This window comes from Lynx canadensis, chromosome F1, assembly GCF_007474595.2.
Source record: "Lynx canadensis isolate LIC74 chromosome F1, mLynCan4.pri.v2, whole genome shotgun sequence".
Lineage (NCBI taxonomy): Eukaryota > Metazoa > Chordata > Mammalia > Carnivora > Felidae > Lynx > Lynx canadensis.
The window spans coordinates 34,424,642-34,447,736 of record NC_044319.2 but is presented as its reverse complement, the minus strand read 5'-3'; the positions used below and the strand labels follow the sequence as shown (position 1 = coordinate 34,447,736).

Sequence of the window (23,095 nt, the reverse complement as noted above, 5' to 3'; positions counted from 1 at the left end):
TGCACATGGGGTTTGGTCTTTTAGAAAGTGTGCTCTGAGACACCCGGGCACCGAGCTCTTGCCTTCTCCACAACACGCCTGCACATACACGGTCAGCCCGTGGCTGGAGGGAGAAGGTTCTGGGAGCAGAGATAACTTCAAAGGACACGGTGTGAGGTTAAGATCAACCACCTCAGCCCCCTGCCCACTATCCATGTGAGGCAGTGTGAATAGGGAGTGGCTTTTGTTGTTAGGCACACTTGGGGGACACATCTGGGCCCCGGGGCAAGTCAAGTCTCCCGTCTCTTTCTGGCAGACTGGGGGCGATGATAGAATCTACCTCTAAGGTTGTCATGAGAGTGAATGAGATGGCACGGGGACCTCTGAGCATGGCGCCCGGCGCACGGTGAATGCTCAACCGGTGTCAGCCGTGATTATTATCACGGAAGCCTCTCGAGGAGACTGTGTTTCAGGAATCCTGCCAGAGCTCTTGAGCTCCGTTATTTGTTCATATTCTTCCTTTCCATGAGAATAAACATTGCGGGTAGACCTCTGAACCCTGGCTCTCTCTGACCCGGTGAAGCCTGTATCGCGGGAAGGGAATGGATCCACGGTGATCTTCTCTATCATACTATTGCACAAGTCCCAACATAGCTCTCTGCAGCCTGCAGGGAGGCTGGTGGAGGTGCAGAATCCTGGGAGCTATGAACTATGAATGGGAAAACTGGCCCGATGCCTAGAAGGTATGAAGTCATGGGGCAGGAGGAAGAGCCAGGGATTCAAATCCTGCCTGTGTCACCCAGGAGTACTATGGCATTAATCTTGTTTGGCATCTCCCTGAGCCTGTTTCTTCATCTTAAAATAAAGGGGGCCTGAATTAACCAGTTTGTAAGATCTCTTCTTTCAGGTGAAGTGATACCTTGAGCTTCTTTCCTTTTGCTCCTAGAATGTGTAATTGAGACTGAGGTCCTTCCAGGCTCCCTGGTAAGGCTGCTTAGGCCAGGAGTTCTCACCAGACCACCACAGTGGGCTTTTCTCTCTCGTCCCTCAGTCAGCATCTGCTCTGGGACAGACGGCCCCTAGGGCCTGTGATCTGGCAGCCATGGGCCCTGGTGAGCTGGGGTTAAGAGGAGGCACGATCTGCCGTGCAGGGCTGGCCAGGGACGCTCACAGTCCACGTTGGGAGTGTGGCTTTCACAAGGACAACAGACTTAACAGCCAAGTTGAGAGCTTCCGTCTCTCTATGCCAAGGCTGGTTATTACCAGGTAGCCATCCCAAAGCGGGGCCCCGCTGGCAAGGATTGAGTCTCCCGTCTGAGTTCAGCGGAAAGCAGAACGGTTGTGCCTCTGGTGACGGGCAGTGTGCTCTAATGGTTAAATGCGTGAGCTCTGAACCCAAGATGCTTGGATTCAAACAGAGCTGACAGCTGTGTAAACCTGGTCAAGGTCCTCAGCCATTCTGTGATGCTATGTCACTATCTACACAACATGGGATTAGTAGCGGCATCTACCTCATCGGATTATTACGATGAAGTCAGTTAACACAGATAAAGCGCTTGGAATGACGTCCAGGCCGTTGGAAATGTTCGAGATACATCAGCCCATGCTATTAATAATTTATTTCTCAATATTTCCAGCTCTTCTTGAACTCCATCATTCCATGATCGGTCTTAGAATGAAGTTTCCATCCTCGGTTTGGTAGAAACCAGTGAGCATGTGCCCATGACTTGGGGACCCTAGCATTTCTTCCTAACCCCAATTGTTTGATGTCAACCTCGGGAGTTTTCTCTCCATGATGCCTCCTTCTTCCTGTCACCTCTCTCTCTCTCCCTCTCTGTTTCTCTCTCTCTCGGTGACTGTTTGTGAAGTCACTTTGCCACATGCATTCTCAAGAGGCGACACTTGCTTATTCTGTCTTCTCCCCAACCCTAGTCCCAACCAGGATGCGCGCTCTATCAGCCAAGCCCGCGGAGACACCTTACTCAGAGCACTCCTGACGCCAAGGAGAGGCACACTTGCCTCTTTGGGAAGCAAGTGCCACTAAATATTTTATTTGGAGGCCTTGATGACGCCCCCCCCCCCCGCCCCGATCAGGATTCAGGAGGCAGGTGTTGGTGACAGGCAGTCGAGGCATCTAACACCTCCCAGACCCGTTGCTGTCGGTGCCAAGGGCAAAGCAGGGAGGAGATGACAATCAGACACAACTGCACCGAGCAAGTGGCTCACACAGCCAGGATGGGGACAGAGAGGAGGTACACGTGGCAATGAAGGCCGTGCAGTTAGAGGAGTCAGCCACTGTTCCCGGGCTGCCCTTCCAGCTCATTCCTCGCCCGCGGCAGAGTGAAGTCGGTCCTCTCTGCCAGCTCTCCCTTCTGAGGAGGAGGGCCCGACATGCAGGGAGCGGGGCCTGTGCTAAAGGGGATTGTAAGATTGCTTCAATCCACTACTTTTCTTTCTTCTCCTTCTTCTTCTTTTTTAACAAAGAAACAAAAGCCCACGGAAAGAAGACAAATTGTCCACTGTGACCCCAGATGAGTCAGGGACAGGCTGGACCTGGTGACAAAAAGTCTAGTGCTTCCTCTGCTGCAGGTGAAAGGGTCCTGGGGGTCAGTTGTGTTCTGCCTGGAGACCGCCCAGTTTGGGGGAGAGAAGGTGACTCTGCTGGTGGCAGTCCCGTGAGGGGCCGGCCTGAGCCTGGCCTGGGCGAGGAGCGGGTACACGGGGCAGGCTCAAGAAGGCCAGGGATTGAGGGCCGTGGGGGGTGAGAAAGCCACCGCCCATGGCTCCTTTCTGTGTCGGGAGAATGACCTCTTCTGACCTATTCTAAGCCTCAGCAGTCGTCACATGCAGGAAGGGCACCCACATTGTGACTTGGGGGCTGTGGTGCCCCATGCCACATCCCTCTGGGGGGTAGGTGACCTCACAGACGGGTCAGATGTAGTCTCAGCCCAGGAAGCCCCTTCTTCCCAAAGAGAACTGCAGCAGGAGAGACTGAAGTTAGATATTCAGGGGGACATCCCATCTGGAGAGGACTCCTGGGCTTCCTGCCAAGGAGCCTGGACTTTTCCAACAGTGAATTTTCCCCACCGCTGTCCAGGAATACGTTTACCCAGAGGCAGGGGACTGGTCCCAGTGACCTCAGAAGGCTCCTTTGGGTTTAAGACTTCTATGAATTCAGGTCTACGAAGATAAAAGGTCTACATGTGAGATTCTGGGGCCCTGGCTCGTTCCCTGTGGCGGAACGATCTTGAAGGACCCGTCATAATGTCATCCGCACAGTCATACATGCAAACATCCTGAGCGTCACTCTGTCTAACACGGACCTCGGAGGTAGTCCAGGCACGTTGGGTAGCACAAGGTGAGCGAGAGGGCGAGCGCAAAGGCCCCGGGTAATGCCGACAGCTGAAAGGCCTCAATTAGAGTAAAAGGAGCTATCTGGTATTTAAATAATTATTAGATTGAAGGAATAATCATGGGTTTGGGCTGATTTTTTCCCCACTGTCACCCTGATGGCGTCTATAATATTATTATTCAAATGCCCATGATTCTCATTGAGGAGAGACCCAGAGAGAGAGGAGAGAGTGGGGGAGGGGGCGGGGAACATGGAGGGGCGGGAGGGAGGCTCATTTAATCTCCATGTGACAGGGCTGCAGGAGGTACGATTAGTCTTTTTCTTATTTCAGCTGTCACTCATGCACAGACACCGAAGATTGTTATTAGCGTATTTTATGCACGCGATTTAAAGGGAAAAGGTGGGGGGGGGGTTGTGGGGAGAGGGAGAATTTCCTACAGAAAATAAAGGGACCAAAGGAACAATTTAGATGTCACTGCTATACCAGCTGCATTTGCTTCATTAATCGAATGTCATTTTTTCCCCAGACTCCGTGCCGTTATGTGAGGCAAAGTGGCTACATCTCGCCCCAGAGCGAGAGGAAGAAAGTGAGGGAGAAAACGGGCCTCTGCCTACATGCCCTCCTGGCATCCTTCCCTGAGAAGGAGAAATCGATGATACTGTGGCCCTCCCCTGGGCGTGAAGACGACTTTTGGTGACGGTTTCTATCCAGCCACCTTCTCGCACTGTGAGAGGGGAGATGCCCTACCAGTCAAGTGTGGGGGACTCCTGTCACAGGTGGGGAAGCCAGGGCCAACGTCCGAGAACCAAGGAGTAAGAGATGGAAATCTGAGGAGGCTCTACCAATCCCCATCAGCGGTGCAAGAGGAACCCATATTCCGGGCAGTGAGGCAGTGAGGCTTGGTGACCAGAGCTGTGGGTGGTTCTCCGCTCTGAATCCCACATGACGACGTGACGGCCATGGACCCTACGTCTCAGATGTCACAGCGGGCAGAGGCAGAGTGATGGGGCAGAGTGCAGCCGCTGGGGGTGCTGGCAAGAAAGGCGGGCAGGCAGGCGTCGGGGATTCAATCACGAACCCCCAAATTTGTCTATCCAAGTCCTGACCTCCAGTTATGTGACTGTATTTGGAGGCGGTGACTTTATAGACGTAATTAAATGAAAATGAGGTCATTAGGTTGGGCCCTAATCCAAATGCCTGGTGTCCTTACAGAAAGGGGAGACTTGGACACAGAGGCCGACAGGCACAGAGGAAGGATCGAGTGGAGAGACACGGAGAGAAGACGGCCAGCGATGGGACAGGGAGAACGTCCTGGAACAGACCCTTCCCTCATGGCCCTTGGAAGGAGCCAGCCTTGCAGACATCTTGCCTTGTAGCCTCCGGAACTGTGAGCCAACACATTTCTGCTGCTGCAGCCACCCAGTCCGGGCACTTGGTCACAGCAGCCCTAGCCAGCGAACACAGCAGGGGGTGGATAAGATACTCTACCATCTTGGCTCAGGGGGGGTCGTTCTTTTAAAGAAAATGGGCGTGCGTGCGCGCGGTTGCAGAAGCCATCGCAGGGCCCAGGCATCAGAGACATCGGGTTCTTCACATCCGTGTGGGAACTGAGGGCAGCAAGGGTGCACACCCTTTCACCCGGAGAACTCCGAGGCGCTGCCTTTCACTGCTGTACCACCAGCGGGGGCAGAATCGGCATCTGCCATGTCTCACCAGTCGGGCTCTTCCTGCAGCGTGTTCCCTATCCCGTCTGCTTGCTCCCGCCGGGGACAGTCGGTATGTCACCTGCAGGCCCCCAGAGCCCTATGGGAGAAGCTGCGACTCCCTCCACCCCACCCCGGCTCTTCCTCCGGGCCCCGCCCCCGGGGAACCACTGCCTTTTCATACCAGGCCAGGGTTTTCTGTCGCTTTTTTTTTTTTTCCCCAGCTCTCCCAGTGGGCTCTGATGGGGCCTTGGAAACCACACCAGCTCTCCCAGGGCCTTAGCAAAACATGCAGTGTTTGTCCTGTCCCCTCACAGGCTGTAAAAGCTTGGAGTTGTCTCCCTGAATTATGAAGGGTTCCAAAGACGCACACTCACTTGAGGGGTGGCGGAGGGGAGGGGGCCCGGCTCCTTTCTGGGGCACTGCCTGGCTGGCTTTGCAAAGTCAAAACAAGATTCATTACCCTGGGGCCGGGAGCAGGGAGATACACCGCCTGACCCCGCAGACCTGCCCCATATGTCATGGGCCTGTCAGAAAGCTCCCAGAATTCCCTTTATTATCTAAAGGTCGCCACCCGGGCAGCGCTGAGAGAGCCCATGGTCTAAACTAAACTACAGAAGCAATCAATTTCAAGCAGCTGCCTTCCCCGCCACCCCTTCCCCCTCCCCCTCCCCCTTCCGTGGGCTCTGCCCTCTTCAACCCCCTCTGGGGGATGGCCAGGGAGGAACACGCCTTGCCATGGCCACCTCACCCCTGGGGCAGAAAGAATTTCTGCGAATTAGCGGGACTCTGAGCATCAGGTCAGGCCCCGGAGCAAGACTGCCCTTTGCAGTGGGGCCTAGAAAGGTCACCCCGCTTTTCCCCGGACTCTAAGCCGGACCCTGCTTCAACCATCGTAGAAGTGGGGTTACTGTTCTGGTCAACGTTATGGGTTTAAAGGATAGAAAAAGGACTTCTCAGGCTCCTTCCAAAGGCAGACTAGGCATAAAAGGGGGGCTACGGCTTTGCTAAGTCGAGTCAGATTCATCCTAGGAGACTTCATAACCTGAGGGCCATGAGTTTCATAAAACAGCAAGTGCCATTTGTTTTCTATAACAATAATAATAGAAGGGGGCTAACGTTATTATTAGCGTTTGTCACCCACATGCTACGTGGCACCCTGTGCTAGATCCTTTCCATATGCGGTGGAGAATTCTGTGATTATCTTGCAAGATGGGTATTCTCCTACCCATTTCACAGATGAAAAACCTGAATCTCAGGAAGGATGACTAACTAGGCCAGTGTCATTTTGCTAGGAAGCAGGACCTTCTGATGCCCATGTTGTCCTCACCCTTACACCCTGCCTACCTATTTAGATGTTACTTTTTTGACCAAACCCTCTTATCGCTGGTCTGGGGGAAAAAAAAATCAGTAGAATGATCAGTAAGATCGGGCAAGTACTTTATTTTAAAGGTCAAAACCTGAGGCTCCCATTTTATTTCGGTAATGGAGCAGGCTGGGGTAGGGCGGCCCGGGTCGAGATATCGGTTACAAGGTGGATTCTGGGGCTGTTTTGTGGCAAGAGGTTTGCTAGCTGGCGAACTCTCTTTTCAGGGGCATTTCAAATGACCTTTCCAAGAAGCCTGGAGATGTGTCTCCTACCTTCTCGCCCCATCCTTACTGTAGGCAGGAGAGCCACGAACTCTGAGGTTGAAATGGGGCAGGAGAGCAGGACACAGGGTAGAAAGTGCCTGGCTAAATTGTTAAATAAATTACAGTTACTCCATATAATGGCATATTATGCTGCCATTAACCGTAATGTTTTCAAAGAATAATGACACAGCTCCGATTCACAGCAGTGGGAGGGAAAGGGAGAGAAAAGGAGAGGGAAGAAAAAATCCAAACAAAACCCCAGGCATTCATCTCAGCTCTCAGGCAATGGATTGGCCCTCAATCCCACTTACTTTCTCCATAAATTGCCCAGTCGTTCTCCTCTTGAAGGAAAACTGTAATGGCCCACCCCCACCCTGCCCGAGTCCCCGGCACTTTCTGCTTCTCCTGCAGAAGCCCCTGCCTCTCTCCTCCCTGGTGGCTCCCAAGGCTGGCCACGGAAGTGCTCTAGAAACAAGGAGCTCTCCCCATCATTGCTGCTTCACCCTCGCGGCAGGAAAAGGAGCCATTCGTGCCAGCTCGAGATCCATTTTTTAATACTGTCCTTTCCCGGGGCGCCTGGGTGGCGCAGTCGGTTAAGCGTCCGACTTCAGCCAGGTCACGATCTCGCGGTCCGTGAGTTCGAGCCCCGCGTCAGGCTCTGGGCTGATGGCTCAGAGCCTGGAGCCTGTTTCCGATTCTGTGTCTCCCTCTCTCTCTGCCCCTCCCCCGTTCATGCTCTGTCTCTCTCTGTCCCAAAAATAAATAAACGTTGAAAAAAAAAATTAAAAAAAAAAAAATACTGTCCTTTCCCAAAACTCAGGCTTCCCCAAAGTTCGAGAGTGAGCCTCCTGACCAGCAAGCCTGGTGGCGTCTCCCTGAAAAAGGCACATGTAAGACTGTCCCGGAGACTATTTGCAGAGACGGACCCTGAAAGCCACTGGCAGCTAATTCAGCCACAGACATCCTGCCCGGTGTGCCTCGTGCCTCAAATTCCTTGTCTCACTTTGCCAGGCACATGGCCAGAGTGTGACATCCACCCGTGGAAACCCCTTCGGTTGCCCAGAGGGGCTTGAGGCTGGACGGCCAAGCACCCAAGTTCAAGTTCTCCTCAAGCTGGCTCTTCTTTGTCCAGCTTCCCTTTCCACCGCTCCCAAAGGCACTCCACTCCCAACAAACTGGTTCACGTGTGGAGTCCCCAGGACACCTTGCAGAATTTCACCTCTGCAGCTGCCTCCACCTGTCTCCACTTTCTTCTTTGCCTATCCAAACCCCGTCCGTCCTTCAAAGCTTCAGGAAACCTCTAGGACCTCCCTGCCCCAATCGCCTGTCTCTCCTCCAAAGTCATTCAGCAACTGTTGTTTTTAGCACACACTGCATTGCCAGGGTGGCTCTCTCGCTATGCGACTGTGTCCTATCCATCGAATCAGAGGCTCTTGGAGTGCAGGAATAATCCCTCATGCTCTTCAGCATCTCGTGCAGGGGTAGCAGGATGCCCTTCCCTCCATTCTGTGCTCAGTCTGAATCATGGAGCGCAGGGGAGAGGGGAGACGGGATGCCCCTTGGCTTTTCTCAGTGACTAGTCTGCGCTTAGACATGGTGTGGACTAACACACGGGGCTCAACCATTTGTCATAACGGGTGGAGGTAGTGAGGAAGGGAGCAAACTGTTCGGGAAGGACCCTGGCTGGCGTTCATCTTGAACCCGCTGGGGAAAGAGCAAGTGTCACTGGGAGGTGAATGAGGTGGGGAGAAGGATGAAGAAGGATCAGCTGGGGTGTGTGTGGGGGCGGGGGGGGGGGCGCCAGCTCTGCCGGTGAAGAATGCACAGCACAGGATGCACAACTTTTCATGCAGGAAAAGTCTTGGCAAGAGGGCTCCAAAGCCACAACCTGCACAAGTTCACAGATCACACGACATGTCTATAATAGTAAGCGGCCAACTGACAGCGAGCGGGATCAAGAGCAGAGTGGGGTGGGCTGCGATTCCCCTAGGGAGGCTTCAGAACAGGGTTCTTCCGTCAGGGGGTCAAGCTCACTGCAGTGCATGTAGCCAGGCAGCAGGTGCAGAGAGGAGACCTGGGCTCGGGTCTCGCTCAACCACTTCCTAGTTCGGTGACCTTGAACATGTTATTTAACCTTTTGGAGCCTCCATCTGCTGAAGGACACCTCACAGGGTTGTTGGTGAGGCTCAATGAGATTATGAATGTGAAAGCATTCTGCTAACCCCACAAGCTTTGAATAAACATCAATTACTCTGGTTTCTGTTTTTGGAGAAACACTGTGCAAGGACACCACCTGCTCGGCAGCAAGGGCTGCCCTGTGTGTGCTGGGGATGAAGGCTGGAGGCTCCGTTTCAGCCAGGTGATCCTTATGCCGAGGAAGCTCCTGAGGGTCCTGGCCTCTCGGGAGGAAGTGGGTGTCGCGGGTCCCTGTAGCCCTTCTCCCCAGTGCCCTGAGCCCCAGACTTTCAACCTCAACCCCCACTTCCTCCCACCTTGAGGGTGATTTAAGGGCCACTTCTGCTGCTCTTGGTGATTCATCCAGGTGCCCTTGGCAGGAAAGAGGGAGGGAAGGAGGAGAGAGGAAAGCTGGCCCATAGGAGGAGGAGGAGACGATGCTGAAGACAGTCCCTGAGCTGGAGCTCCGTGTTCTCCGGGCTCTTTCCAGACCGGCTCTGGCCAGCATGTAGGGTGAAACTCCCCTCCCCGATCCTCCCCCGCATCTCCTCCTCTCCGGTGCTTTTCTGAACTGACAGCCCGCCTTCAAATACAAAGTTGTAACTCCTTTTTAAGGGGAAGCTTCTTAAGCAGGCTGGGTCCCCACCCTGTACCTTCCCACCTTCTGTTTCTATTATTTTCCTCTCTTTGTCTGAGACGCTGAGCTCCTGCAGAAAAGATCCTGAGCTGCCAGGCAGCCTCTCTTAAGTAACAGGCACATTCACACTCATGCACAACCGAGCAGGGGAAGTGCTCTGGAGCCGGATAAAAGGGAGCCATGTAGGGCTGGGAGGTGGTTGGCATTCCCGAAAGAGATCTGTCTGCTTACGGGGCTTGTCTGAGCTGAGATGCACAAGCACTCGGTCTGCAGGACCCTTAACACCTGGAGTGGCATTAAGCCCCTTGATGAGTAGACACGGGAAAAGAGAGACTTCCTGAGACCTTTGCAGTCCTATCAGCTCGGGACATCGAGGACCCCCGCTCTAACTTTGAGGGAAAGTGAAGTGCACAATTATCAGAGAGGCTGACGCGGGGAGAAGAATGTGCTGGAGGGAAAGCAGGGGGAATGCAGGCTGGTGCAGCGCTGGGGGACCTGGGGCAGGAGATGAAAAGAACTCCCTGAGTGAGAATCTGGCCCAGATGATGAATGGGGTGTGAGAGAGGAGCCTGGAAAAGGGTAAACAGCCAGGAGGGAAGCAGGGGGGAGGGAGGGGTGAGGAGAAAGAATGTTGAGGTCAAAGAGCAGAGAAAATGCTCTTGGAGTGATTGATTCAAGATCCAACATGTTGCACACCCGGATGGGTGCACACGTGCACACGGGTGTGCTTGCGGGTGTGCTTGGCCACCGCCTCTCGTCGCGTGCCCCTGCCAAGGGGTGAGCAAGTCTGTTTCTCTACCAGACCCATCTTGTGCCCTCTGGAAATCCTTTCTTCTGCCGTTTAGTTCTCAGGACCTGGTTCCCCCCTCCCCCATAATGCAAACAGCCATGTGTGCAGTGATTTGAGGGTTCATTGAGCATTTCCCATATGCTATGTCATTAACCTACCCCTCCCGCAGCCTGTGAGGGACAGCGGCCACAGCAGGACCCCCTCACAGGTGAGAAGACAGGTATATCTGGGGTGGAATATTTTGGCAAAGGTACTAGATGTGTTGAGGCGGGGACTTCGGGCTCCCGGGGTCAAACATGTCACCCTGCTGCCTGGGGTTGGAGGCAGGAGCCACCAGCTGAGATCTCCAAGGAGAGATCACCTACTCCAGGGATCGCTCTCTGCCTCCAGGTGGGCAAGACTCTGGTCATCCTCAGGGATGTGCTGCGGAATGGGGGGTGGGGCATCAGGAGCCCAACTCACGCTTGAGTTCTTGGGGACCCACCCCCATGAAAGAGGAAAAGGCCTGGTGGGGGGCATCTGGCCATGCACACAAAGCCATTTGGCTCCCCCTCGGTCCCGGCTGGTGGGAAGGCACAGGGTAGAGAACCCCCAGGGCTGGTGCAGGTGGTGGCTGATGGCAAGATTCCAGAAGCAGGGCTTTGTAAGGGGAGTAGCTGGGGGCCCCCTATCTGCTCGTATCTGTGGGGCAGAGAATTAGCTGCCGCTTCCCCCTCTGAAGACCGGCATATTTCCCGCGTCCCTGAAGCCAGCCCAAGGACAAAGGCATCTCCTGCCCCCTCTGGGACTGCTCTCCCACCCACCCACCCTCCTCTCCTAGGTCTCTCCCCTGGCCCTCTGCTGCTCTGCAATTCCCAGCCCTGGCAGATCACTGATTAATTCAGGGCTGTTTAATAACCCTTCCATTTCGATGAAACAAGCTGTCTTGTTTTCTTTATTTTTAACACAGACTTTCGTTTCTTCGCTAAGCATCGTACTGTCATTTAAATTTCTCTGTCTCCAACCAAGCTGATAATAGACTGGAGTGAGCAGCTGTTTCCGTCCCGCTTATGACAACGATTAGAAGTCGGAGCTGTGCAGGCAGAGAGCTGACCAAGACTCGCTTCCCACCGGTCTGCCCCTGCTTGGAGACGGAGTACTCATTTGAACGTGATTACGGAGAATTCTGGCTCCAGGGGAGACCAGGGCTTAGCCCAGCCTAGCCTTCCCGGCACCCTGCTCTGAGGGGAGTCGTGGGGGCGAAGGAGTGAGAACCAGATTGATTTACTATGGAAGGAAGGCCAGCAGCTCCGGGTCGTTCTCACGAGCCCGAGCCAGGGCCAACAGTCGACTTCACTTCCAATGGAGCCTCTTCCTCCATCGTATTTACTGAGCAGCAAACAGGGACTCCAGTGGGTGGGGATCTCAGCCGTCACCCATTATACCTTTCTGCTCCACAGAGGAATCCCTTCTGGAGACCTGGCTGTCACCTTCCAACCTCTGTTTAAATTCCCTAAATGAAGTAGGGCTCATCCCCTCCCTCGGCGGCGCCTTCTGGGTCAGATGGCTCTGGTTAATCTCCCTCTCCGCCACCCTCCTGCAATACTTACACTCAACCTGTCTGAGCGTCATTTATTTGCATCCCTCTGCCTCTCTTGCCATATTGCAAGCCTGTCAAGAGCCCGGACGGTGACATTCCTCCCATTACTCTTGGCACGTGGTAGATATTCAATAAATGCATGTTCAAATCAAATTAAATCATATTGCAATAACTTCAATCTCTGCAAGTAATGTACCTTTCTTCTACCTGGGCAGGCTTCTGGCGAAGCTTCCTGTCTTTCTCTAACCTGGACGGGCATTCTGCCTCTCCCTGTCCGGAGGTTCTAAATGGCTGCTTCCCGGGGCCAGGACCCTGCTTTTTCCTCCAGGCCCTGAGGGACTGCACAGCTGGGGGAAAGCTTGGCCAAGAAAGCTGTGGGCATGCGGTGGGAGCCAATCAGGTGGCCTGGACCAGGGCCTCTGGATCCCAGCTCTCCCTGTGCGTTGGCCGTGGCCGCCTGAGAAAGCTCACAGGTGCAGGGTACACAAACTCTGGCCGGCCTGACGCTCCCCGGCCGCGTCCCAGCCAGCACAGTCTGCGGGCAGCTGCTTTGGTCATTGTCTCACCCTCTTCAAGTTGTCAATGCTGAGTCTATAGAGACTGAGACACAAACAGTGCCCACAGTGCCTCTCGGGGAGGGAGGGGCGGCTCGGCCTTGCCAGAGCCATTGACTGTGCAAATAGCAAGGCTTGCGGTGGATGGAAGAAAGCCGGTCGGAGCCACCGAAGAGAGGGGGGCCTTTCTACATACACCACATGGCTCAGCACCGCGGAGAGGTGGTCCGGGTGTCCTGGGGCCCGAGGACCAGCAGAGGAGGGCAGACGTGGGTCCTCAGGGACTAGAGCTGCACCGTGAGGCACCCGCCTGCTCCCACCCAAGACAGAGTGGGGAGGTCGCAGGGCACAGCTGGGGACCGAGAGACGGGAAGAGAACGTGGCTAAGCGGGCAGTTCAAGAGTGCTGGGGTGGGCTGGGACAGAGGAGCCCCCACGAACGTGCAGGCCAGTGCAAGGCCACTCGCTGTGTGCCTCAGGGCAATCTACTCACCCAGTGTGGACTCGGGCATCACACCTATGACGTGAGCCTGGGTGAAAGCTATCAGACGCTCAGAAGCGTTTCTCAGGCATTCTACACAGAACACCCATTTCTATTGTCATTCAAGCTGTGTTCTCCAAAGTGATTTAGAGAAGAAAATCTAGGTGCTTTGTCGGATTCACTTTCCACAGCAGGCTCCTGGACAGGGCTGTCAACGCACAGGACCCTGTCCTCTCAGAGCCGTCTTCCCGTGCTCTGCGCTTCCAACGAGGGCCACGGCTCCTTGTGCCTCGGCTGGATGTAGGGGAGCTTCTTGGGCTAAGAAAAGACAGCCGATGTATCTCAGCAGACACCCTGCCACTTTGTCCAGTGATCAGCACCAGTCAAGGATCTAATCCCTGAGGCTCATGGTCCAGCTTGGGCTCTGGGTCCCCGCTCCCGCCAGGGTCCTTCATACTGAGTCTGTCCCACGACAGGACGGACTGTCCCTTGCATGCAGGAGAGATGTAAGCCTCATTGCAGGCAGGCGGCCAGGGGCCCGTGAGATCTCCCCTTGTCCTGCCATGGGAGGCTGACGCCCAGAAAAATGCCAACTTACCAGTTCTATGATACTATCGCTCAGTTCTACTCTTAAAGCGGCAGGCACCAAAACCCCAGCAGTAGCAAATTCAGAATTCAAATTCCAGCCTCACTGGTTAAATGTTAACCATGAGCCATACACGTGGCTTGCCTGTCAGTTTCCAGTCTCCATTGAGTCTTTTAACTACTTTTATATAGAAGAACCTTTAGCATATACATTTTCTTTAAATAAAATCTTATTTTCTCAGAAAGTTCCAAACAAATTCAGAGAGAGAGAGAGGGAGGGAAGAAAAATGTCCCCAGCTTGGCTTTATTCCTGCTCTAAATTTTAGAATAGTTTTGCACATTTGCAACAACTGTCATTTTTCCAAACCCCCTCACCATCTTCCTATGCCTGGCTCCAGAAACAAAGGCAAATGGGGGTGCTTGGATAGTCATGAAAAGCGCTCATTTCCGCCATACAAATGGAGAAACTGAGGTGCAGGGTAAGGGGCAGGAGCCAATTCTCCGAGAGTTTCCTGTGGCTCTCCTTGCCTCCCTCCTGTAATCAGAGAGCAAATGGTGGGTGGGCCCCAGTGGGCAGGTGAGAAATCTTATAGGAGGAGGGGAAAGTGACAAGTGTGAAGGAAGGCCCTTTGTTCCTGTGCATCAGGACCTTCTTCTGACACCAGATCCTTCCTGGCCATCTGTTCCGACACCCCTCTCGGTAGGGTCCAAACCTCCTATGCAAGGGTGCCAGGTGTGGCTTCCCCATGTCACGTGCAGTTCGCAACATTTTCCTCAGTGTCTCCCAGAGGGGTTCTCCGGCCCGGAGAAGTGAAGGGCTCCACACCCTGGGGGGTCACTCTTAGTGGGGTGGCGGGCTTGAATTTTGTTTACTTCTAGAGAAAACTCAGAGGAGTGTTTGCCCAACAGAAACCCCGGTGGTGTGGGGTTTAATTCCACAGGATGTCAAAGGACTTGTTGGGAAAGTCTAGGTGGCTGGGGTGAGGGTGGGGGTCAGTCTTGTCAGGTGACTGTGAAATCCTGACCGCCTCTCTCTTGGAACACGCTGCTACCCGCCAACACGGAGCGGAGACCAGGTAGGGCTCGCTGACCCAGGAGAGGGTTCTCGGGTCTGGGGACAGGGAAGGAGCCTGGTCTTCCCGTCGGACTTTGACCAAGGCTCCTGCTGGGGACCCTGAAGTTGAGGAAGCAGGCTCTTGTCCCTCAGGTATCTCTGTTGCTCGGGAGAAAAAAAAAAAATGGGAAGCCTGGGGAGCAGTCAAGGGAGGTGGGAGGTCAGAGGCCAACGTAATATTTACCCAGCCCAGCCGAGGGCTTTCGCTTTTATGAAGCAGGAAACCACTTCAAAGCGGCAACATCCCCTCTTGTCACTTCTGTCTGCTCTCTGGTCCCCCTGCCTTTACAGGGCAGGCAGGCTTTTTTGTTTTTTGTGGGGTTTTTTGTTTTGTTTTGTTTTGTTTTGACCTCCTTTTCCTCTCCTCCTGAACCTTCCCTCTCTCCCTTAACGGGAGGAACATCCGCTTTGCCTCCGGCTCAGAGAAGTTCAACGGAGTGTCCAGAGTTCCAGAGCAGTGACACTCGGGTTCCCCTGACATTCTCAGCCCGTCTTGTCCCTGGATTACTCGTTCCCTCTGAGACTGAGCGGCCTACGACTTTGGGACATGGGGCAGGTACTGGGGTTAGTTCTGAAAACCCCCTTTCGCAACCAGAGCTGAAAGTAGAAACTGGTGACAGAAAAAGACCGCAGGCACTAACTAGGGTCTAGTGGTTCTCTACATTTGGGGGGGCTGGGGGGGCTGTCATAAACTCCTCTCTTCATACACACACACATCATATACACATACAAATACATATATATGTTTACATATGCATACCTAGATCAAAGGCCTCTTAGAACCCAAGTACGCCCCCTTGTTCCCTCCATCCCAGTTCAGGGTCTGCCCACCCCAGATCTTACGCGAACAATTTTAAGGTGCAAGGAGACCACAACCTTCCAACACAGGACTGGATAAAGTTTTTACTTAGAGCCGAAATCTCCTTTTAACCACCTTTCATTTATCCTCCCTGATTTCTTTCTGGACAGAAACCTTAAAAGAGACGGGCTCTTCCTCCAGGTAGCCAACAGGCCAGAGATGGCTCTCTTGCCCAGCCGAGGTGGAGGGATAAAATCCGAGTTTTTTCCTCTGGGGTCTGATCCACTTAATGAGTTCATTCAGGCAAGAGTGGGCGAGGGAACAGCAGGATTCTGGACACTTACATGTGAATACCGATGAGTAATAACATTTCCTGATGAACCACAGCGGCATCACGCTGCCAGCTCTAGAGGCAGGAAAGGGCTGCAATTTGCATAGAATGCAAGGTGAAAACCCCTTGGGAGTGTGGGGCCTCCGAGATCGTGCTCTCGGATGTTGACTAACAGAAAACTACGGCGTTGTCAGTTTTAAAATCCGTGGAGGAGAATGAGGGGTAGTTCTGAGCAGCTGAGGAATGACAGAATGTCAGACAGTCATGCTTGACAGGAAACCACAGTTCTCAGGGACGTGAGTCTCTCCTGGAAATCTGCACCTTCCACGGACTGGAGCCAAAGCTTCCACCACGGGCGTCTGTGCCTTCACTTCCCCTGATGCGCCCTCCGCCCCCGCCCCTGCCGCGCTCTTAACTCCATCCTGACTTATACTGAAGTTTCCTTGGAGGATACTTGGCTTATGTTCATTCCCCCTCCCCGCAGGATACTGTTTCTAGAAGGGAGGATCTATTACTTTTTCATACTTGATGGTACTACATTCCTACCACTGCACAAGTGACAGATTTCTATTTGTTTAAGCGTAAATGGATTCCAATTCCTGCTTTCGGTGTCCTCCTATTTGGTTCAGTGCAAGGGCGAGACTGGTGGCGTAACAATTCAAAAACCAAGGCTAAAGTTGGAGGGGTTCTCCAGGGGTTCTCTCTCACCCCCCATCCCTAAACAAGCCAGAGGGAAGGGAGGGTGCTTAAACATAGGAAGAGATAACCTGGGAGGTGAGCTCCCTGACCACGCAGAAGAGTGCTGGAGGTACCTCTGTCCGATGCCTCCTTCCTCTCTCCCTCCCTCTCTCTCTCTCTCTCTCACTCTCGGAGGAAAAATCTCTCAGCTTCAGAGAGAATGTTGTTGTGGGGGGCACAGAGGAAAGAGGTTCATTCAAGGGCTAGTAATGCTGAGCCCCAGGATCCTTCCAACCCCTCCCTTCTCAAAGACAAGTTGAACTTTCCGAGGGCAACTCCATTGCCTTTTATCTCCCATACTGAAGGTAATTTTAGCCAAGGAAAAGCAGGATTAAACTTTCATAACCTGATACATTTATCTGGTTTTTCTTTTTTCTTTTCTCTCTCCTCCCTTCCCTCCCTCTGCTTTGACCCCAGGTAAACAGAAGCCAATGGGAAGCCCAGATGAAATATCAGAGGTATCAGATCTGAAGAGATGCTACTTCCTGGCCCTCTGCCCATCCTCCAACTTCAATATCTTTCCATACTCCTGTTAGACAGTTATTATCTCAAAGCCTCTGGACTCTGCTCCCTCTTCATATTGTCCTCTGCTGAAATGAAAGGGGGGGGGGAATTATGGTTCAGAGAAAGGTTCCCACCGAGAACATGGAGACCAAGTTTAAATCAGTGATACGACATTGACATGCGTTCAGTTCCTGAAAAGTCTTTTTAAAAAAAGTCTCCTCAAGGAACAGCTTTGCCATCATCTTTAAGGATCTCGAAAATCCACATTTAGGGAGCTGGAAGAAGGATGGGGGGGTACTTTGGGAGGGGGGTGGGAAAGGCAGGTGAAGGCTTGGGCCAAGAACGTCTACTGCTGATAAAGAAAGGCAAGAGCCTCTTGTCGGGCAAGCCAGCAGACAGGACTGCCTGCTAACTTGAGAGGGCATCCCCTTCCCCTGCCCCCCCCCCCCAACACACCCTGTGGGCCAGATCTCTCCCTTGCTGTACACAGTGATGGGCCACCTCCACGTAACGATGGTGGCCCAGAGGTCCTACTGGCAATAGGACCCTACCAGCTGTAGTCTCTGGGTAGTGACAGCTGGGAGTCTCTAATATATCTAATTTTTTCTTCTCAAAAAAAAAAAAAAAAGAAAAAAGAAAAAGAAAGAAAAGAAAGAAAGGCACAAAAACCACTATTTAGGGCCAAGCCTGGTTTTCAAGAGCCCCCTCTAGTGGATATAACCTGCTACTTCAGCTTCCCATGGCTGCCCAGACGGAGCCTCCCCTTGCCTGGGAAGACAGAAGAAATCCCTTCTGCCTCGACTGGAGGGGTCTTTCCCACTTGTTTTGTGTGTTTGCTCTCAGCTCTTGGTGCTCCATTCACACTGTCAGTCTCTCTGTCCTTACCTTCCTGTGCTGTCACCCTGTTTCTCTGTGTATCTGTGACTGTTTCTACACCAGGACTTGGGTCTGTCCCTGTGCACCTGACTCCTGGTCTGCGTGCTTGGTTCATCTGCTGTTTGTTTTGTTTGTTTGTTTGTTTTCCTGAAGTTCAAGACGCCAGGTCTGATGAACTGGAAAAGCTCTGACGTGGCCTGGGATCAAATGGCCTACTCCAAGAGCCCACACAGGGACCCAGAGGCACTAGGACAGTCCAGTGTTCCTGGAGAACTTGGACAGAAACTCCCCCCGACCCCATGCCCCAAGCGAACTTGGGCGGCCCGGGTTGATACATATGCTTGAAACCTTGTATAACCCGAGTTTAGAGCTCTGGCTTTGGGGTCTTGAGCGGAACCAGTTGGCTCCTCTCCATCAGTTCGCCCCACCATCCCCCCTGCTTCCCGGTCACACACGTGTGCTGCCACGCGAACAACAGGGGGATGCCTGGTGAAGGGACAGCTGGCAGGGGGTGGGCAGAGGGTGCCCTTGCCAGGGAAGAGGAGGGGAGAGGGTGGGCGGAGGCCAGGACTGTGCCTCCGGCTGGAGCAGGAAGAGGAGACAGAGCAAATGTTCTGCTGAGCCAGAGGGGGTCACAGAACACCTGCCAGGCTCCTGGGCTTCTGAGACATATCCTTTCCCCCAAGCTGGAGATCTGGCCAGGGCAGGGCAGGGGGTTAATGGTTAACCAACCATAGGAGCAGGGAACTTCTGCACTGCTCAGGCCTGAGCCTTTTCATTCAGCTCTCACCCTCCCTTCCTCCTCTTCCTTGACACTCTTACCCGGTAGGGACCCTGCCCCCCAACAAAGAACTTTCTCGCCTCTATTTCTGCCCTCGAATTCCAGATGGAACAGTGCGGAGCTAGATAAAGAAGTTCCATATGCCCCAGTGCCAGGGAATGGGGCCCCAGAGAGCCCGAGGGCTAAGCCGAGGAGAAAAGGGGTGTCTCGTTCTTACCATCCACCCCTCCCAGGGTGCCATGGAACCGGCCGTTTGACCCCGGGAAGAACTGTCTTTCTTTTTCTCCACAGGGCTCACCTTTAGAAATGACCAAAAAAGAAGTGGACGCACACCCAGTCTTCATTTACTCTAATCAGGCATGAAATCTTTGTAACTAAGTGAAAAAACTGTTTCCCATAAGGGAATCGGTTCCATTCATCATTGTTGGAACGGAGCATATGTGAAGGGGGAGAAACAGAATATTCACGTCTAATGAATTGATAATAGACTGCCCCTGGGTGAGGGTGGTAGTGATGAGGGTGGGTGTGCAGATAAGCTGCAAAACGACAGCACCTCAGAGCCTGTTTCCAGCAGTTTCCTGGGGACAGTTCTGAATTATTTGTAGTTAACAGACTGCAACACAATGCTCTCGTCTCTTTATGATCAGAATGGGGTGGGGGGTGGGGGGGTTGGCTTGGCTTGGAGCTCCCTACCTCTCCACTTGCCATGATAGACGGAAGTATATCTATCGGGCCCCAGTCTGTGTGCGTGGAGACAGCTGTGTGGCAATGCAGAGAGACAGCTGGGGAGTGGGGGGGGGGGGAGGCTGTGGTTGCTGGGGACAGGAATCGTCTGCCCCCACAACAAAGCTCATATTTTGGAGAGGCAGCTGTAGCAAAGGAGGCAGGCTAGAGACTATGCACCCCCAAATGGTGTAAATATTCCATAGTACCTGAGCTGGGGAGTTTAGCCTGCCGCCAGCCGGCACCTCGTCTATTTAACTGTGTCACCGGTTTCCCCTCCTGCTCGTGGGTTTCCTTGTAACATGCCCATGAAATAAAGATGAACGGACTCATCGCAAGTATTTGCAAATGGGAAAGGGGCCTACTGGAGAAAACCCTTTGAGGGTTTTCTTTTTAACCTCGTTTTAAGCACAGACTCCAGCCTAACAGACGGTGAACTTTTACATTCAGCACACCTACGGCTTTTGATGGTCAAGTGTGTTGGGGGGGTGGATGGTTCCCAGCTCTTTGGGGACGGGGATAGGTGCTCAGCCCAACTCTGAAAGGGGAGTTACCAGCCTTGCACTTGACATGGTTTCTTTTAGGGGACGGATATGGGACAACACCCTTTGCTCTTCATGGGGACTTGGGTTCAAAGGCCAACCAGCCCCTCTGCCCTGCTCCGGACTGTGGGATACCCCAATCCTCCTGTCCTGTTAAAGAGAAGGGTTTCGGGGGGACTCTCCAGCAGAGGAGACCTTCCGGTACTTTACCCCTTCGGATGCTGCTAATCCTCACCCCCAATGCACATTGCTCCACATGTCATTTCCATTTAACTGCTTTGCAAGCCAATCTACCCTGTCCTAATGCAATTTGCTGAGGACAGTGAGGGAGCAGAGAGGGCAGCCTGCAGTGCCCTCCCTTTATCAGCGGGTCCCTGAAGAGGGTCGCTGGGCGGACAGAGGGGAAAGGCTCTTTCAGGTAACGCAGGTGGAAGAAGGGACAAGAAAAACAACCTTGCTAAGGCATCTTGACAGATTGCTCTCAGTTTCCTTGGTTCCCTACCCCCTCTCCTCATTCCACTCCCCACCCCCCCTCCAGACCCCCCAGGCCAAGGAGGAGAGATCACAGGTAATTAGTTCAAAGGGTGCTGTGCGAGGTGAAGGGGAAGTTAATGAATTCTCCTCTCTTGCCAGGAGGTCAGAGGAGAGAGGGCTGCTGCGAGCAACTCCAGGAGCTTTCCGGGGTGATTGCACAAAAGTTGTGCATTTCAATTAGGAATGGCTGAATTCCTCCAGCCACAGCTATCTCTTCCGGGGCTCTGTTGCTCTGTTGAAGGCCCCAGAATCCAAGGCCTGCCCAGAGGGAAGAATGAAGTTTCAAGGTCTGGGAAAGAAGCCCAGCAAGACAGGAGCCTGCTCCTGTGTGGGGAGGGGAGGGCTAAACCTGACTCCTAGTCCTAAAAGCCCAGCCCAGCCCAGCCCAGCCCAGATACCTATCTTACTCAGCGGGTCATAGACCCTGTCCACCGTGCTTAGGAATAGCAGGAAGGGAATGAATGGATCTCACAATTTTTGTGGGTTCCTCTGATCTGCCAGGCCCCCAAGCCACTTGCCGCGAGCTCCAGCTGGCAGCCCCCGACTTCAAACTGGTCTTGTCCCTGCTATATCCCTTCCATAGGCGCTTCTGGCATGCCACTGTTACCCTAGGATCTTACATTCCTACAGGAGACCTGATCAGATTCCACTGCCCATTTCATGGGGCTCTCGTTCCTAGCCTCTTAACTGACTTAACTGCTTCCAAGTCTTTTACCCACCCCATCCCCCATGATCTATCGCTCAGAGCTGAGTTTGAGCAGGCACCTCCTGCTAAAGCAAGGGTCATGCCAAACAGGTGGACATTTGCCACGGTCCTGGAATGGCAGTTTCTGGCGACTCTCTTCTTGCCCATCCAGACCATGAGTACCATTTATAGAGACTACCTGTGGGATGGAGAAAGAGAGCTAGAATGTTCTAAGATCCCTACATCACTTGTGGGGTGGGGCAAGAAGGAACACTTGGAGGGAAATCTTTCCAAATGGTTTGTAAGGAGCTTTTCCCACCCTGGGCAAGCTCCTACCTCACTCAGCCCCCAATCCTCTCGGGCTGCTCAAACCAGAGGATGGTGCGGAAGGGTGCTTGACCACGAGGGAGCACGGAGAGGGTCATGGAGCACTTCTCCCCACTCAGTGCCTTGAAATCGCTCCCTGAACCTCGGGGACCCCGCGCAGACGATGCATTCCCCTTCCCTTCCCGAGTCCCCCCGATCGGAAGGAACAGCCAGCGGCCGCCAGGGACTCCGGCACCAGAGTGAACGCCCCCAAATGGAGCGTTGGCCACAGTGGCCTCAGGCTCCCTTTGCTCCTGCCACCGAGGCCCGCTTTGGGCGCCAGCTCTCGGGACAGCCCCGCCGCCTCCGTGCTCCCGAAAGCCGCAGAGTGCCAGCAGGTGCGTGCCTGAGCCGCGCCGCGGAGCGCCCTCGCCGCCAGGAGCCGGTGGCCGGCGGGGAAGCCGGGGGCTGGAGGCGGCGGCTCCGAGTCCGCCCGCACCCGCGCGCACGCCGCGTTCCGGCCCGCGAAAGTGGCCGAGCCCGCGCGGGGACTCGCGCGCCGCAGCCGAGCCCCGGGGCTCGGGCCCGGGACCCCGACCAGGCAGACGGCCGCGGCAGCGGCGCGCGCTCGGGGGAGAGGGGCGGAGAGCGCCGGCGACTCGGAGCGCCCGGCCCCAGGCGCCGCTTACCCAGCTCGGCGACGTCGGTCTGTCCTTCCGCTCTCGGCCCGTCCGCCTCGGCCGCCGGCTGCCGAGGGTGGCGCGCTGCCCCTTTCGCTGCCCGCAGCTCCCAATCACGGGGACGACCAAATCCACATGGAGTCCAAATTCATTAAAATCCACGTCCAGCCGCCAGCCACTTATCTGTATTCCTGAAGTGGCCCCTCGGTCTCCGGTCCGCGCGCCCCTCAGTCCCCCGTCGCCCCGCAGCAGCCCCGCGGCGCGCTGTCGCCGGCTCGCGGGGGGAACCCGGAGGCGCCGAGGGGGCGTGTGGGGGTGGCTGGCGGTGTCTCTCCTGGGGAAGCAGCAGAGCCCCGGCTGCCTTCAGATTTTTCCAGCGCGACTTTACGGGCTCCTCTGACATCAGCAAGCCCGGCGCTTCCTTCCCTTCTTGCTCCCCGGTTCGGTCACAGTCCCATTTCCTCCGGGAACCTGGCTTTCTAGAGCTATTTCGGGGCTGGCTCGGCTCGCTCCGGCGCTCGCGCTCCCCACCGCTCCCCAGCTCGCGGGGTCTCTCTCCCGACCGCTCGCCCTCCCGGCTGACAAATTCCCAGCAACTGCGCTCGGCCACCCTCCCGCTCCAGTCTGGCGCGGACGCCGCTGCGCCCGGCAGCTCCGGCTCCCGCGGTGGCGGCGGCGGCGGTGGCGGCGGCGGCGGCGGCGGCGGCGGCGGCGGCGGCGGCGGCAGCGGCGGCGGCGGCTGAGCCCTCAGCGCCGGCCTCCCTATATTACCATGCAGCTCATTATCATAGAGGCCGCGCGCGTTAACCCTCTCCCTGCCGGCCGCGCCCGCCGGGCCGGGGCCGCGCCCGCCGCTGGCACCGCCGCGCCCGCCAGACCCCCGCCCCCCCCCCCCCCCCCCCCTGCCCCCGCCCGCCGGGACTGCCTCCTCCTCCTCCAGCTGTCAACAAAGGAGAATCAGGTTTGGCGCGGGGAGGCCGCCAGGCTGCCCGCCCTGCGCCCAGCTCAGCCCGGA

The 23,095-nt window shown here is 54.8% G+C and overlaps 1 protein-coding gene across 1 annotated transcript in view; it reads right to left on the bottom strand.

Annotated features, from left to right (window-relative positions):
• Positions 1-22,669, bottom strand: part of PLXNA2 (plexin A2) — a 212,875-nt gene extending 190,206 nt beyond the window's left edge. Inside the window, exon 1 of the mRNA XM_030302600.1 lies at positions 22,090-22,669. The gene's annotated coding sequence lies outside the window, so the exon portion shown is untranslated. The remainder of the gene's footprint in view (positions 1-22,089) is intronic.
• Positions 22,670-23,095: the final 426 nt, after the last annotated feature.